This window comes from Ciconia boyciana, chromosome 7 (assembly GCF_034638445.1).
Source record: "Ciconia boyciana chromosome 7, ASM3463844v1, whole genome shotgun sequence".
In the NCBI taxonomy this organism is placed as follows: domain Eukaryota; kingdom Metazoa; phylum Chordata; class Aves; order Ciconiiformes; family Ciconiidae; genus Ciconia; species Ciconia boyciana.
In genome coordinates this window covers 39,919,247-39,933,112 of record NC_132940.1, presented here as the reverse complement: position 1 = coordinate 39,933,112, position 13,866 = coordinate 39,919,247, and the positions used below count along the sequence as shown (strand labels likewise).

Here is a 13,866-nt window from a genome sequence, read left to right as displayed (position 1 = left end):
TGAAAGGACTGCCCTCCATGCATGTTACATCCCACCTATCTTGGCTCATAAGCCCATACAAATGTCTCACACAAAAGGGAAGTACCTTAGAGTTTGGTGCTGTTGTAATTAAGGACTGGGGATAGCACAAGGCTGATGAACATTCACATTTTACATATTTTAAAGCCTTAATTTGAAATTGAGAAGCACTGATCTAAGACTATTCGATGGAATTTGTAATGTGCTATGTCTGCTCATTGCAATTAGGTAGAATTGCACACTGTAAAGAAACCTTCCCGATTTGTTCTTTAGATTACATAAAGCATTGAAATGATTGCATTCAAGATGAAGAACTAACTGCTCCAACTTCCATGCTGGTATCTGTAACAGGCTGCCACCTGCCTATCAAACACCGCAGGCCAAGTTGCATGTTGTACCAGGGCCAGCTTCACAGCACACTTCTGTGCCTGTCCTGTACTGCTTCCCTCTACACCCACTGGCACTGCCCCAAAGCCCCACAGGCATGGGAGGGCCTTCCAGAGGGATGATCAGAGGTATGAGGTGTCCCCCAGCCACAGCAGTGAGTCAGGGTGCCAGGGGATAAAGGGCGTAAACAGAATCGTTTTTAAACCCCGGGGTGCTTTTATGCATCAGGCATAAACCTAGGTAATAAGACTCCACACCCTCCAGTCACTGACTCTCAGGCTTCACTATCAGGTGTACTAAATGCTCTGCTGAACCAGAGCCACAGTTAAGAAAAAAAAGTACTATTGGTTCCCCATCATCTTCATCTTATAGGACTTAATGGGCTTTATTCAGACAGGAAAACCCATGCTTCTATGCCTCCAAAAAGTCTAATCATCCATGGACTCCCTGAGAGTGCCTTCTGTCTAACACATCCAGGGTAAGAAGTCTGCTGCTTTTCCTTTTCTGAGCCTCCATCAACTACAAACAAGCTTTCTGGCATTTCCTGAAATAAAAGATAATATTCAGAGAAAGTAGAGGTCTTCAGGACAGCAGATTTGATGAAGAATTAATATTGCTTCTGAAAAAGCATGGAACTAACTTTCTCAGAGCTGCCTCCTTTGTGTCATACATAGCAAAGAGAGACCAGTCTTCTTTTTACCACCAAAGAATAGTCTGGGTTTATACCTAATTTAGGAAATAATTACATCTTGATTAAGTTATTCCTTAATTAGAGAAATAACGTATTAGACTCACTGTCTCCTTCTCCTATATGACTCCAAGGGTAATTTCCTCCCTACAAATGTACCCCTTCCAGTGGGACTAAGTCAGTTTCTCCAATCTTTTAAGCCACCTTCAAACAATGAAGCTTTTTGTGTCTGTAAGATTATTCCACAAGGAGTTCTTCAATAAAAAGGTCTCCCAGACTCCCAAGATAAACTGACTCTTTTTTAGTTCAACTTTGTATTTCCAGCTATGCCCAATAACAACGCTATTCCCACCATCTCCACCTCATACTTTCTAAATAATTTTAGGTGCTTATGCCCTATACCATTGCTCAGCAAATAGTCAGCCCTTTCTGCTTTAGTATAAGGCAGGCCCTCCAGCCACGTTTGCTGCATTCTCTAATCTCTTTCCAATTTGTCTGTATTTCTCTGGTACTATAACACCCAGGAATCAACATAATCCAGACACAAACTTTTCAAGGCTAACACAAGATTGCTACCTCCTGCCTCTGTCAATGGCACCTTTTACTGCTGTGTCAGGGAAGGAACTAATCAAAGAATCAATATCAAAAACCTGATATCCTCTTTTCAACCAGATTAACTAACATCTTCTCAGTGATTATTTTCTACTTGCCTTATTATCACTGTCTGCAAAAACATGCTAAGATTATTCAAGGTGCTGGAGCACTTGACTCCAGTTATGCAAGACAAAAAAAATTGTACAGGCAGCACAAATGCATATATATGCAGAGTAGAAACTATTTTTCTCATTTCTTCACTGTCTTGACCAAGGCAGCACATGCTCAGTTTGCAGCTTTATTTTACAGTGATCCAAACGTGATCCAGCATGTAAATCCAGTCAAGACGAAACCTAGGAGAAGAGTATTCATGTTATCAGATCTGGGAACCTGGTCTCAAGCTTAGCTTGAATGGGCTTTTCTTGTGACTTTCAGTTGGTGACTAAAACCTACTATTTATGAATAGCAACAATGGAAAGACTGAATGCATTAAGAAACATTCATACTTCATTCTTTTCAGCCTGCCATTTCATTCCAGTTGTGACTCTAGAACAGCCCTCAGTTCAGAAATACCGTAGAAAGATTCCATAATTAGGACTGCTGTCACGAAACCAACTCCAACCCTGAGGATACAGGATTGGCTTCACAATATAAACTATGAATGAATAGGGTTTCTTGTGTGATTGCAAGAATAATGCTTTATGTCTTTCCTATCTGCAAGATGACATTAATCACTTCCCAAAGGAAAAAATTATTGCAGACACTAATGATATGAAAGGTTATTCTATAAGACACACAAGAAATTCTATTCATGCAAAGATTATGCTGGAGTTAAATAACTGAACAATGACAATCTGTTAGGATGGGGACTGTCAGCCAGCACTTGACTTACTTGCAAACTGAAGTCTAGAAAGCTACGGGACAGGCTCTGTCTACTGCCTCTGAAAGTCTCAAATTAGGCAAAAATCTTCTTCAGTTCCCATCTCCAGCACTAGCAACAACATTATTAGTGATCAGAAGTTAGAAACCACCATAACACACAGTATGGAGTAAACTAGCCCTTTCTGCACCAGCACACAGCATGGGTGTCACTATGCAACTGTGCTCATTTCCAGTGGAAGAGCTGGTAGGATAAACTCTGAAGTTTGGTATTCTTGCAAAAGACAGACAGAAAGACAGAACAACAGTTTTGCCATTTGGACAGTCATCAACATAGTTTCAGAAGTATCCTCCTAGCTATGTAATCAGATGTCAGGTCTTACCCTCTTAGAGGAGTTTGTGATGCCAAAAAGCAGCATATAACTGCATCCTCTTATTTAGAAATGCTTGATTTTTTTTTTTTTTTACAGTTTGCTGAACAAAGCTGATTTGGGAGCAAACTATATTGATTATAGAAGACAAAAAGCAGGCAAATAACAAAGCAACATTTTCTTGCAAAGCACAACTTTCAGCCAGTCCTTGGTACTTTGTCAAATAATAGGAAAAAAGATTATTAATCTTCTACTCATAAATTCTTTAATTTTAAACCCCACTACTGAATGGTACTGGACCCTGAGATGTATCATTACTTTTCTTACTACCTGGCTCAAGTCAGAATGTGGTAAACTTTAAGAGTCAAAAGCATGCTACAAATGCACATTCTGAGGATGGAGATTGGAATAGATGAGGTGACTCAGTTAAGAGAGCTGTTCTGCCGCTCATCAAGGAGCTGACCCTGAGCCACGCTCCATGAAATCCAAAGGGTCTCTGATCACACAGCCAAGTGGTCACTGCTCCAATGGTGCAGTCAACCATTGCCAGAATCAACAGGGTTCACACGACCACTAGTAATGTTATACAGCGTTCTATATAGTCACTGAAAAATCTTTGAAAATTTAGTATTAAAAACATCACCAGATGCTCCATCTACGATAGAATCACGTCAACAGTAGCTGTGGTAAGAAATTTTTGTAACAAATCCACTGCTGAATTCAGCAGAAATGTTACAAAGAGCCATTTACATAAATTACTTTGAACCCCATCACAAAGGAACTGATTTACAATTTGCTATCACTTGCACAATTTACCTTCCAAAACGGTTTGAACAGGAGACTAAAAAGAGTAACTTTTCCTTCTATACTGAAGAAGTTCAGGAAAAAAAAAAATCTAACCGTCTGAGTTGCTCCTTTGTCCTGTATTTCTTATATATTTACAACTTATAACATTTTGATATCCTTAATGGCAGCATGTATAGTTAAGCCAAAAGGACTTTTTTGTACATAGGACTTATATGGGAACTACAGCTGTGATAACTTTTCAATCCTCGTGCACACATTTCAGCTATAGTAAAAGAAACCATTTACAGTTGTACCTGTAAAGTTTTAGGATTAGAGGTGCTTGTATGACTTACACTGGCAAGGCATCCTAAGTTTAGTTTTAAGAGGTTTTAGCACCAAGCTCTTTCATGCTTCAGAGACTGCAATGGACCGTAATGGCTACAAATCCTGACTTCCCTCATAATCCAGGTCAGAGGCTCTGATTTAGTCAAACTGAGAACTCATATTTGAGACAGAGTACATTTCTTCATATGCTTAAGTGCTTCAACATTTAATTACATGCACGATAGCAGAGAGGTCATTATTTCCAATTTGAGTATATTCAACATCAAGTTCCAGCAAAGGGGTATCAGGCTTTCTTAAGCTAACTTAAAAAAAAACTTTCAGGAACATATATTTCCTCACTTACAAGTACTGACACACTATAATCAAACCACCTCTTAGCCCTTTCCAGGATTGCCAGAGAGAGTCTGGAAGAGAGATGTCTTCAAAGTCATTACTATAGTCCTTTTATGAATTCTGTCGGTAATGTGTTGCTGTTCTTACAAAACCATAAAAGAGGTGGGATTCATCTAATTCAAGCTAGCTACCTAGAAATGAAGTGTTCAGTACTCTCTGTAGGCAATGCAGAGGAAGGCACCTCAAAGAAAATCACCCCACTGAGCTTAAAAAACAATCTAATTTTGAGATGACAAGTTACATTAGATTAATCCCATCCTTCAGGATTAAACAAGAACACAGGAACAACTGTATCTGTCTCCAACTGTGGCTATTTGCCAATGCTCAAGGAATAGCATTAGAAAGAGATATACGATATCTCCTGGGAGTACTCTCCTGGCCTCCAACTGTTTTCAGCTCACGAGAATTGTGAAGCTGGAGGTGGTTTCTGTGTACTTAGTAACCTTCAAAGGATTTCCCTCCCATGTGCATCCCCAGATTCCACAGAAACTTATTGCAGTCAGAGCATCTTTTGACAGGGCATTCCACCACCTACCACCCCTTTCAATTCTGTCACTCACCAGCTTCAATAGGTCAAGATCTTGTACGGAAACAGAGCACAAATGCTAGCCCTCTATGCACATTTTCCACAGCATTCCTGAGTTTACAGAATTCCATGTCATCCCTCTGCCTTCTCTTTTCCAGGACTATTAGTCCTTACTTACTCAATTGTTCTTGTATAGAAGCCATTTTGCACCTTTGACCATTTCCACTGCCCCTCATAAGCTTTTCTGGTTTGGCTACACACTTTAAGATGCAGGAACCCAAACTGTGCCCAATATCTAGAACAGATGAGAACCACATTCAGAAATGAATTTTTGAACTGCCTTTCAAAAACCAGTATTATCACTGTATAAGTGCTTTCCCCTTCCTAGTCTCACTATTTTCATATAATACATTCTCAAGTGTCTGCTCTCATAACCACCTGGGTTAATTCATACCTCCTGTCCCTCTTGCTACCTATCTTTCAAGGGGAAACAACAATACTATTGTCCTTAGTAAAATGCGCAGGGACCTACTGATAGAATGCTTTATGGAAGAGGAAGGTATTCATTCTCAGAGACTAAAATTTTCATACAGACTCAGAAAAAAGGATGGGCAACAAGAATGATCCAAAGGTCTTGAACAGCTTGTCTGTGAGGAATGACTGAGCAGGACCAGGCATTTCAGACTGGAAGAGAGATGACTTTGAAAGAATATTATAATCTTCTACAAAATCACAAATGGCATAGAAAAAGTAGATAGGGTCTGACTGCTCATCTTCTCCTCCAACACAAGAACTAGGTGCAATCAAGCAATGCTACAGGAAGCAGGTTGAAACAAGCACACATGCTGCAAACCTGTGAAACTTCTCAAAGGATGCCATGAACCCAGAAAGGTTCTAGGGAATCAAGGGGTCATGTTTTAATACTTCCTCTGTCAAAAGGTACCACCTTTTGCTTGGGCATCACTTGATGCCCTTTCATTCTTGCCATGTTCAGGTGACAAAATAAACAGGGAACAATTGCTTCATACTCCCATGGCTGCAGATTGCTATCATAATCCCTCCTCTTATCCATCCTGCTTCCAATCATGTATTCTCCAGGCTAAGCCGCTGTTTATTTGGTTACTCTTTTTACAAAAGCTGCTTCAATCATGCTCTTCTGTGTTTTTCCCTAATCTTTGGAGAGGGGAGAAAGTCTGCCCCTAACTTTCAGGGGGGTATGTTATTCATTACACAAACATACCATGGATTTATACCATGGCATTCTGTTTTGCTCCCTCTCCCTTTCCTAGAGTCCTCTGTCATTTCTATTTGCCCTTTTTGACTGCTGCTGAGAGAGTTTCACAGAGTTTTATCTGCATTACTTAAAAGATCTCTTTCCTGAATGGCACAGATTCTTAAGAGCTCATCACTGCATAGACACAGTTAGTTGTTTGTCCCTGTGCATACTATTTTATATCTACTAGTATCAAGTACCACTTGCCTACAACCAAGTACTGCGAGAACCTTCTGCAACTCCAGTCATCTTTTGTTCCTCTACCCTAATTTTGTGATTCTCAGCATATACTGTCACTTCATTACTCAGCCTCTCTTCCAGATCATTTATAACTATGTTGAGCAACACAAGTCTGAACACAGATCCCCCTGGGATTCCACTAGTGATTACTCTTCACTAGAAAAACTGACAGTTCTTCCTACACTTTAACCAGGTATTAATTACCGAAAAAGCTACACTCCTACTCCATGGCAGTTCATTTCCTTTAAGAAGCATTAATAAAGAACTTCATTAAACTCCCTCTGAAAATCCAGAAACAGCAGAATATTCGCTTGTTTGTCCCTTGTGCCTTCTTGTCAAATAGCTTCAGATCATCTAACTTTACCAGCTGAAGCTGGACTTCAGCATTCTTGCAGTGAACTATGAAGGTCACTGCAATGGGAGCACTTATCAAGGCAGGCTTCCAAGTAGACATGACCTTGAGAATCACTGTCCATGACAGCATAATAAATACTGCTTTGCAGTCAGTATGATTTGGGGAAGTAAATTTTTACATTAGGAAATCTATTTCAGTAGATTTACCCTAAAAAACTAAAAAAATCCCCCAACACTAACTTACATACAACCTCTCAACATTTACAGCAGCAACATAAAGCAAACCCAACACCCAAAAAGATTTGGGCTGGTATCAGTAACAATAGTCTACACTGCTTTTTAGAAATAAACCTGGCACTAGACCCTAAACTGTTGTTGTAAAATACTGACTTGCAGTTAGTGAATGCAGTATTATTCAGTGTAATTCTTCAGGTTAAGTCACAGTGTTATCTAATATTCTAGTGCTGCTATGCCCTTCACAAATGTCAGTATACAGGGTCTTTGAACACCAGTATACTAGAAACTGTTGTGGAGAACCAATGTATGGGCCTTGCAAAGCTCATCGTTATGGGTATCAGCTGGGTAGGATAGTTAATAATATCAAGAAAGATTTCACCCCTTTCAGCTTTTCTGAAACACCTTTTTTCAACTTTCCCTTTGCAAAGAGACTTGGAACTAAAACTGACCAGACAGGAATTTGTGTCCCATGAGACTGGTTTCCAGTTATACAGATGAGACAGCAAGAGAGTAAAAGCTCACACAATTTTTCCACATAACACCAATCTGTTAAGTATAAATAATTTGCCAGCTATACAGCCCCACGTCTGTATAGAACTATAATTTAACCTTAGCTCATTTAGCAGGCCCCCAATACATTAACATACATGTTGAAGCTTAGCAAGGCATGAGTTAAAAAAAAAGCTGTATGAAGAATAAGCCTAACTGAACTTTATAATGCTAACAGAAAATAAGGTGACCAACCAGAAACACTGGAGGTGAACAAGATTCAAAAGCATGTAATTAACAACGCTCAGGGCAGAGGTCAGAAAGAGCTTGATTAAGTAATGTGTCTCTTGGCTGTTTATGACCTTATATGGAAAAAGATAATTTCATATTAGCAAGATCATTTATTTTCCCTGGAATCAGTTAATTTAGTATTAACAGTATCCAATTACTTTATACAAATTAAAGCTATTTTATTAAAGTGTTAAGATCACAAAGGAAGAGTTGTGTCCAAGATGGTATTCCCTCAATCATTAACTTTTGTTGACACTGATGTTACAATCTACAGATTCCCCAAAACCATCTTGGAAACTTACTTGCAAGTTAGGTAAAATTTATCCTGTAGCAGACCAACTGTCTGCTAGTGATCTGCAGGGTAAAATAAATTTTTAATTTCATAACAAATAAATAAAATTATTTTTTTCATTCATTACCCATCTATTCAGAGCTCAAACATTTCTCATTGCTGTCCTATCTGACTTCTTCATGTCTTATCTGTATCGCACTACTCTTTATTAACTTATTTCCTCATGCATTCAAGATTCTTGGTAAAGTTCTCTTTGTCCAAGGTGACAGTCCATTTCTCTAGGGTAGTCTTGGTTCCTAACCCACACCTGGCCCCAGCTGGAGTACTATAGCTCTTCCACAGGTCAGTGATGAGAACAGTGAAATACTAAGCTGGGGAGAAATGCTCTGATACTGTATTGCATGCCCATCCTCTCCTCTGAGGCATAATCACAGGAGTAAAAAGCAAGCAGTTATTTCCACCAGTCATACCTTCCACAAGCCCATTCCTGTCAGCCTCCATCTTGCACTCTGAAGAGGAGCAGCTGTTGAAACATAACGAATTACGCCAAAAGGTGCAGCATGTCCTAGCATTCAAGAAGTCTGGCACTGCTACAGCTTTTACTGCTTAAGACTTTGATAAGCCACACCAGAGCCACAGATCAGTGTGATGAAAGCAACAAATAATTTAAGGGAGCATAACTTTTCTGTCCACTTTCCTCTACCAAGAAAAATTAAGGATGTTTTAACCTGACATCCCAGTAAGACAGAGGAAGTAATTTCCCCTGTATCTTTACTAACCCAGGGAGCTTTACAAAACAAAAAAACTTCCATTCATTTCTTTTTCCCTGTGTATTTAAACAGAAGCAGATTAAAAAGATAAGCGATACACACAAGAAACAGAAAACCAAATAAATGTAAAGATTCCCATCTTCTAATTTGAGTGAACAGCAGTGTTCCCATTCATGAATTGGAATATTCATTAAAATGAAGAGTCATTTTTAACAAGCTTCCTTGTTACATGTGTGACCTCAGGTATTGCTTACTGCATCCTATTCACACACTATTCTGCAATCAGAATTACTAATTTCTCCATCAGTATAGTATTTACATGCTACTTAAACATTAACTTATTTTCCAGTATCATCCTCCCCCTGCAAGAATTGTGACAAAGAGAATACACCAAGTTTTGGTGTAGGGCCTCAAGGCCTGATTTTTCCAAAGTATGTGACATTATAGAGTGTCTCATATGTATGAAGAATAAGCCTAACTGAACTTTATTGCAGTCAGGCAATACTCAGTTGCAACTGCCCTTACAGTTGTACATCAGAAATTCTGCAAATCAGATCCAGGGACATCAAAGGCAAAGGAAATACAACAGTGAGGTCTGGTGGAAGAAGCTTGTCCTGTAACACACATGAAACCAGTTCTTTAAGACAGCACTTAACTACCTTAACTATGAATGAGAAAATTCCCCTCTTCCCACAGTTCTACCTTGCTGTCCAGTTTCTTCCAGAATTGGAGCACAAGATCCAAGCTCTAATTTAGTCTTCAGAAAAGTTCAGTTCTGTGTAACAGGAGAAAACCTAGTCTTATGGGGGAAGAAGAGTATGCAATCATTTAAGAAAAACAGTATTGGAAAACATTTATACAAAGGAAGCGAAGCAAGACTGCACAGCAACCTTGGTTATACAGAGATATACCAAGTTCAGAGTTACTGTTTAAAGTCATGTTTTCTGTGTAATTTGAAGGGGGAGAGGTGTCTGGAGGAAGGACAGAGAAAGGTCCTTACAAAAAAAAAAAGGGAAACCACAAATTCCACTGTGCAGCATCATATTTTCACCTCCAGGGCTACTGGCAGCAACTGTTAGACCACAGAGCTCCACTACAGATTTCTGAACTGCCTGAGCCACAATATTCATCACCTGCTCCACAGGCTGCAGCTGAAGGAGATGAAATAGATGTTTTACCAGTGAATCTCTGCAGTATTTGGCAGTCACACATCAGTCAACTTTGAGGCAATTTGCCCATAGCTACCTTTAACGTTGCACCTCTGTGCAAATTATGAGTACAAAATCATATGACACATAACAGTGGTTGCAAAGGTCTAGGTAGTGGAAACTGGCTATATGCCATCAGGTAACTTCAACTTTTCTCTTTTATTTTATATGAAGTGAAATGTAAATCAGACTCATCTGATACACAATGTTACCGTTTCTAGATACATAAATACTGAAAAAAAAACCAACCCCAAACCACTGTCTCCTGCTTCAACTTCTTGGAATCCAGCAGACATTAAATACATACTTTTACAAAAATGAGAGAAGTCGAATAGTATTGACAATCTCCTCAAAATTCTCATGAAAATAACTTCCCCCTACATAACCTGTGAGAGCAGACCTACCAAGCTTGAGAGATTCACAAGATCAAGAAATCAAGATCAAGAAATAATCAAGAGAAGAGGCAACTATTTTAAGTAAATGCCTGGAAAATTTATTTCCCAAAGCAGGCATCAGATCATGTGAGGTAAAGCCATGAGACCACCACCAAGAAAAATGTACCCAGCCTTTCAGGCAGCACTTCAATAGCAAACAGCTTGGGGACTACCTGCCTCTTCTCTTGAATTCTTTCCTTTGCACTGCTAGTCTGCCTTTACAGGAGAGATGGGGGCACAGAACAGCACGTCTTCCAGGGCTTCCTTCTTTAGTGTGAAGAACAGAGGTAATAAAATTAGTCCTGAGCTTAAAAATATTTACATTACTTGAGACCAGCGCAATCTGATGACCTTCAGAGAGAATTACTCCAGTAGGAACACGTCCTTCAGTAAACCATTCCAATAGTTATTCCATCTCAATTTTACAAGTTTATGCCCAATGTAATCTTGGATTTGTCTCCCGTGAACCAGAGTCTTGTAGCCAAAGCTCTTTCCTTTCTTGATCATGAAGAAATACTTCAGGAAAAAAAACCACCACCCTACTTTCATGACCATATATTAACAGCTGCATGGAAGAAGATCAAAGGTCTAGCTACCCAGGGTCCTGGGGCAAGTGGCAAGCGTTCAGAAAAAAAGAACAGCCTAAGTATAGGTGATCCTTCACTGGTGTTAACGTCCTGCTTTACAACAACTAACAGCTTCGGGCCATCCTGAACTGGAAACTACGCCCAGATCGCTGTGCTTAAAAGCCGTTATGGCTCTCAGCACTTTGTCAAAACTCTTTTGAGACAATTTATAGTGTCGGCCTCCACAACACCAGTAATAGTGGTTTTCACAGCTTAAACGCCTGCGATGCGAAAAGTATTTCCTCCTTCTCCACCCTGTGTGCTACCTGGTAACTCCATTCAATCACTGCTTCCCACAACCGCGGCTCAGCCCGCCTGCCCCCGCCACCCTCCCCGAAACACCCCGGCGCCACCGCCGCCGCTCCCCGCCAGTCCCCATCCCGGGACGGCGGCCTCCACCCCCGGCACCGCACACCGCCCCCGCCGGGCCGAGCCCCGCCGGGCCGCTCGGCCCGCAGCTCCCTCCCAGACCCTGTCAGCGCCGGCACCGCGACCCCCGAGACATGCCGCGCCGGCGGCGGGACGCTTCACCACCGACAGACAACGCACCGGCACACCCCACCCCGGGGCCCGCCCGGCACCTGCCCCCGCCACCGGGCCCTGAGGGGAGCAACCACTGCCCCCGGCCCGAGAGAGCCGGCGGCCCCTCGGCCCCGACCCCACCGCCCCTCCGCGTCGCCGCCCGCCCCCGGGCCCGCCCCAGGCCCCGCGGGCGCTGCTGCCGCCGCGGCGCTCCCCCCCCCACGGCGCCCCGCCGCACCACACCTACCCGCCGGGGCAGCGCCCCGTCCCATGCCGATGCCGGCGCCGCCGCTCCCGCCGCCGGGCGCGCTCTGCCGCCCGCCCCGACCGGCCCCTTCCGCGCGGCGGGGGGCCCCGCCCCGGAGGCGCGGCGGGCGGGCGGGCGGCCCCGGGCGCGCAGGTCGAGGCCGGGCTGTGAGGGGGCGGCCGCGGAATGGCGCTGCCGTGCTGGGGGGGGGGGGGGCAGAACGCCCCCCCGCGGGCGCCCGCTGCTCGCTCGTGCCCGAGGCGCGCGCGCCCCGGTGGGGGCTGCCCCAGCCCACCCCCGCGCGCGTGCACGCGCCGCGCCCCTCCCTCTCCTCACATCCGCCCCTCCCGCCGCGTCCCGCCGTGAGGAGGCGGCGGGCCCCTCGCCCCAGCGCCGTGTCCCTCCCGTCACTCACCGCCGGCCAGCCCGGCCCGGGCCTGCGGTTCGCCAGGACGCAGCGTCCTGAGCGGTGGTTTTTGTTTTCCCTCGGCCACTCGAGAAATCCAGCACCGCGGTTACTTCATCTCTTGGCTTCGGAGGGTTTTCAGCCCTCTTTGGCTCGAGGCCATTAGTAGTGCCCTCCAGCAAAACAGCGTGATGGGTGCCTCCGCGAAAAGGTAAAACTTAAGACGGGAAAGAGCCAAAGTGCAACTGGAAGGGGAAGGCAACTGCCACGCCTCAGTGGCTAGGCCTGGAGCGGGCCTTGCGTTGTCAGTGTGTTGCTGCAATTATCAGACACAATACTGGGGGAGGAGGTGTCCAAAGACACCAAAACATTGTTGCAGGTACGTCTTGTGATATTTAGGCCAGCGTCATGGGGTCTTTTTCTAAGGTGGTTGCAGCAGTGTCTTCCTTCTGTCACACACATGCACACCAGCCTGCGACCCTGTGCTCTCTCATGGCTTACAGGGACATCTCAAAACCTCAGCTGGAACACATCAAATTTGTGTGTACCTCAGACTTGTACCTCCAGTTTATCTGTCTCCTTCACAAACACGTACAATCTCCCACCACTTCTCCCTTGTACCTCCCTTCTCAGCCATGCTATTTCGCCCTGAAAGTCAGCTACAGATGCCTCCCTTTTGCTGTTTCTCTTCATTTTAGTATCTTCTAAGCATGCTAGAAATCTTTCAGTATCTTCTAGAAGTGCTAGAAAGCACTTGACAGGAATGTCTCTCTCTTATTCTGTTCTCAGAGATGAGAGAGATGCAGCCCCTTAGGATGCCTTTCATTCTTCCTCATTTCTCTGGAGAGGAAAACTGAACTACTTCTATGGCTCTAAATTACCATAGTTAGCTCAGGAAAAAAAAACATTACTCATCAGTGCAGGCAGGCAACAGCAAAAAGGGCAAATACCTCCCACCCAAACAATCCACTGATCTGAGCCTATTTCTCGGGACTCTCACTTCTCGGCCTCACGAACTGTGAGGAACTCTTCTCCTGTCACGCCAGACAGGATGTGCATTCCGTCACTTAAGAAAAGTACAGGTCCTCTCCTGTAGGACTGGACATCCGGACATGAGAGACATGCACGAGCACATGAGGGCAAGGGACTGTGGCTGCAAAGCCCAATCCATAGACAACCATGCGTTAGTCATGTGGTGGAAGAGAGCTGCACTTTAGTCACATGTTTTTTTAAACAGTCTTGAAGGACTGAACAAAATTACAGTAACATAGTTAAGCATTAACTTGCTACTACTTACCCTGTAAATAGTAGCATGGCTGCTTCCCTTTGTGGTCTGACTGCAGTTTTGCTCAGTGAACACCCAGAGTTAAATTAAGGAGCTGAGATGCATAATGAATAGTGTACAAATACTAAAATGCTACAACATAAAAAAACCTTATAGACTTTACTGTGTACCAGTTCACTTGGGATAAGTGGCACATGGAGTATGA

General features: G+C 43.2%; 1 protein-coding gene across 6 annotated transcripts in view; it reads right to left on the bottom strand.

Annotated features, from left to right (window-relative positions):
• The window catches only part of PPP2R3A (protein phosphatase 2 regulatory subunit B''alpha), a 62,264-nt gene extending 49,542 nt beyond the window's left edge, over positions 1–12,722 (bottom strand). For 2 of the 6 annotated variants that reach the window (XR_012043492.1, XM_072868216.1), the window contains exon 1: positions 11,971–12,102. The gene's annotated coding sequence lies outside the window, so the exon portion shown is untranslated. Of the gene's footprint in view, positions 1–1,803; positions 2,041–8,633; positions 8,687–9,458; positions 9,548–9,635; positions 9,709–11,970; positions 12,103–12,385 lie in introns of those variants that run through there. The other 4 variants (XM_072868220.1, XM_072868218.1, XM_072868217.1 and 1 more) reach the window with 4 other exon arrangements.
• Positions 12,723–13,866: the final 1,144 nt, after the last annotated feature.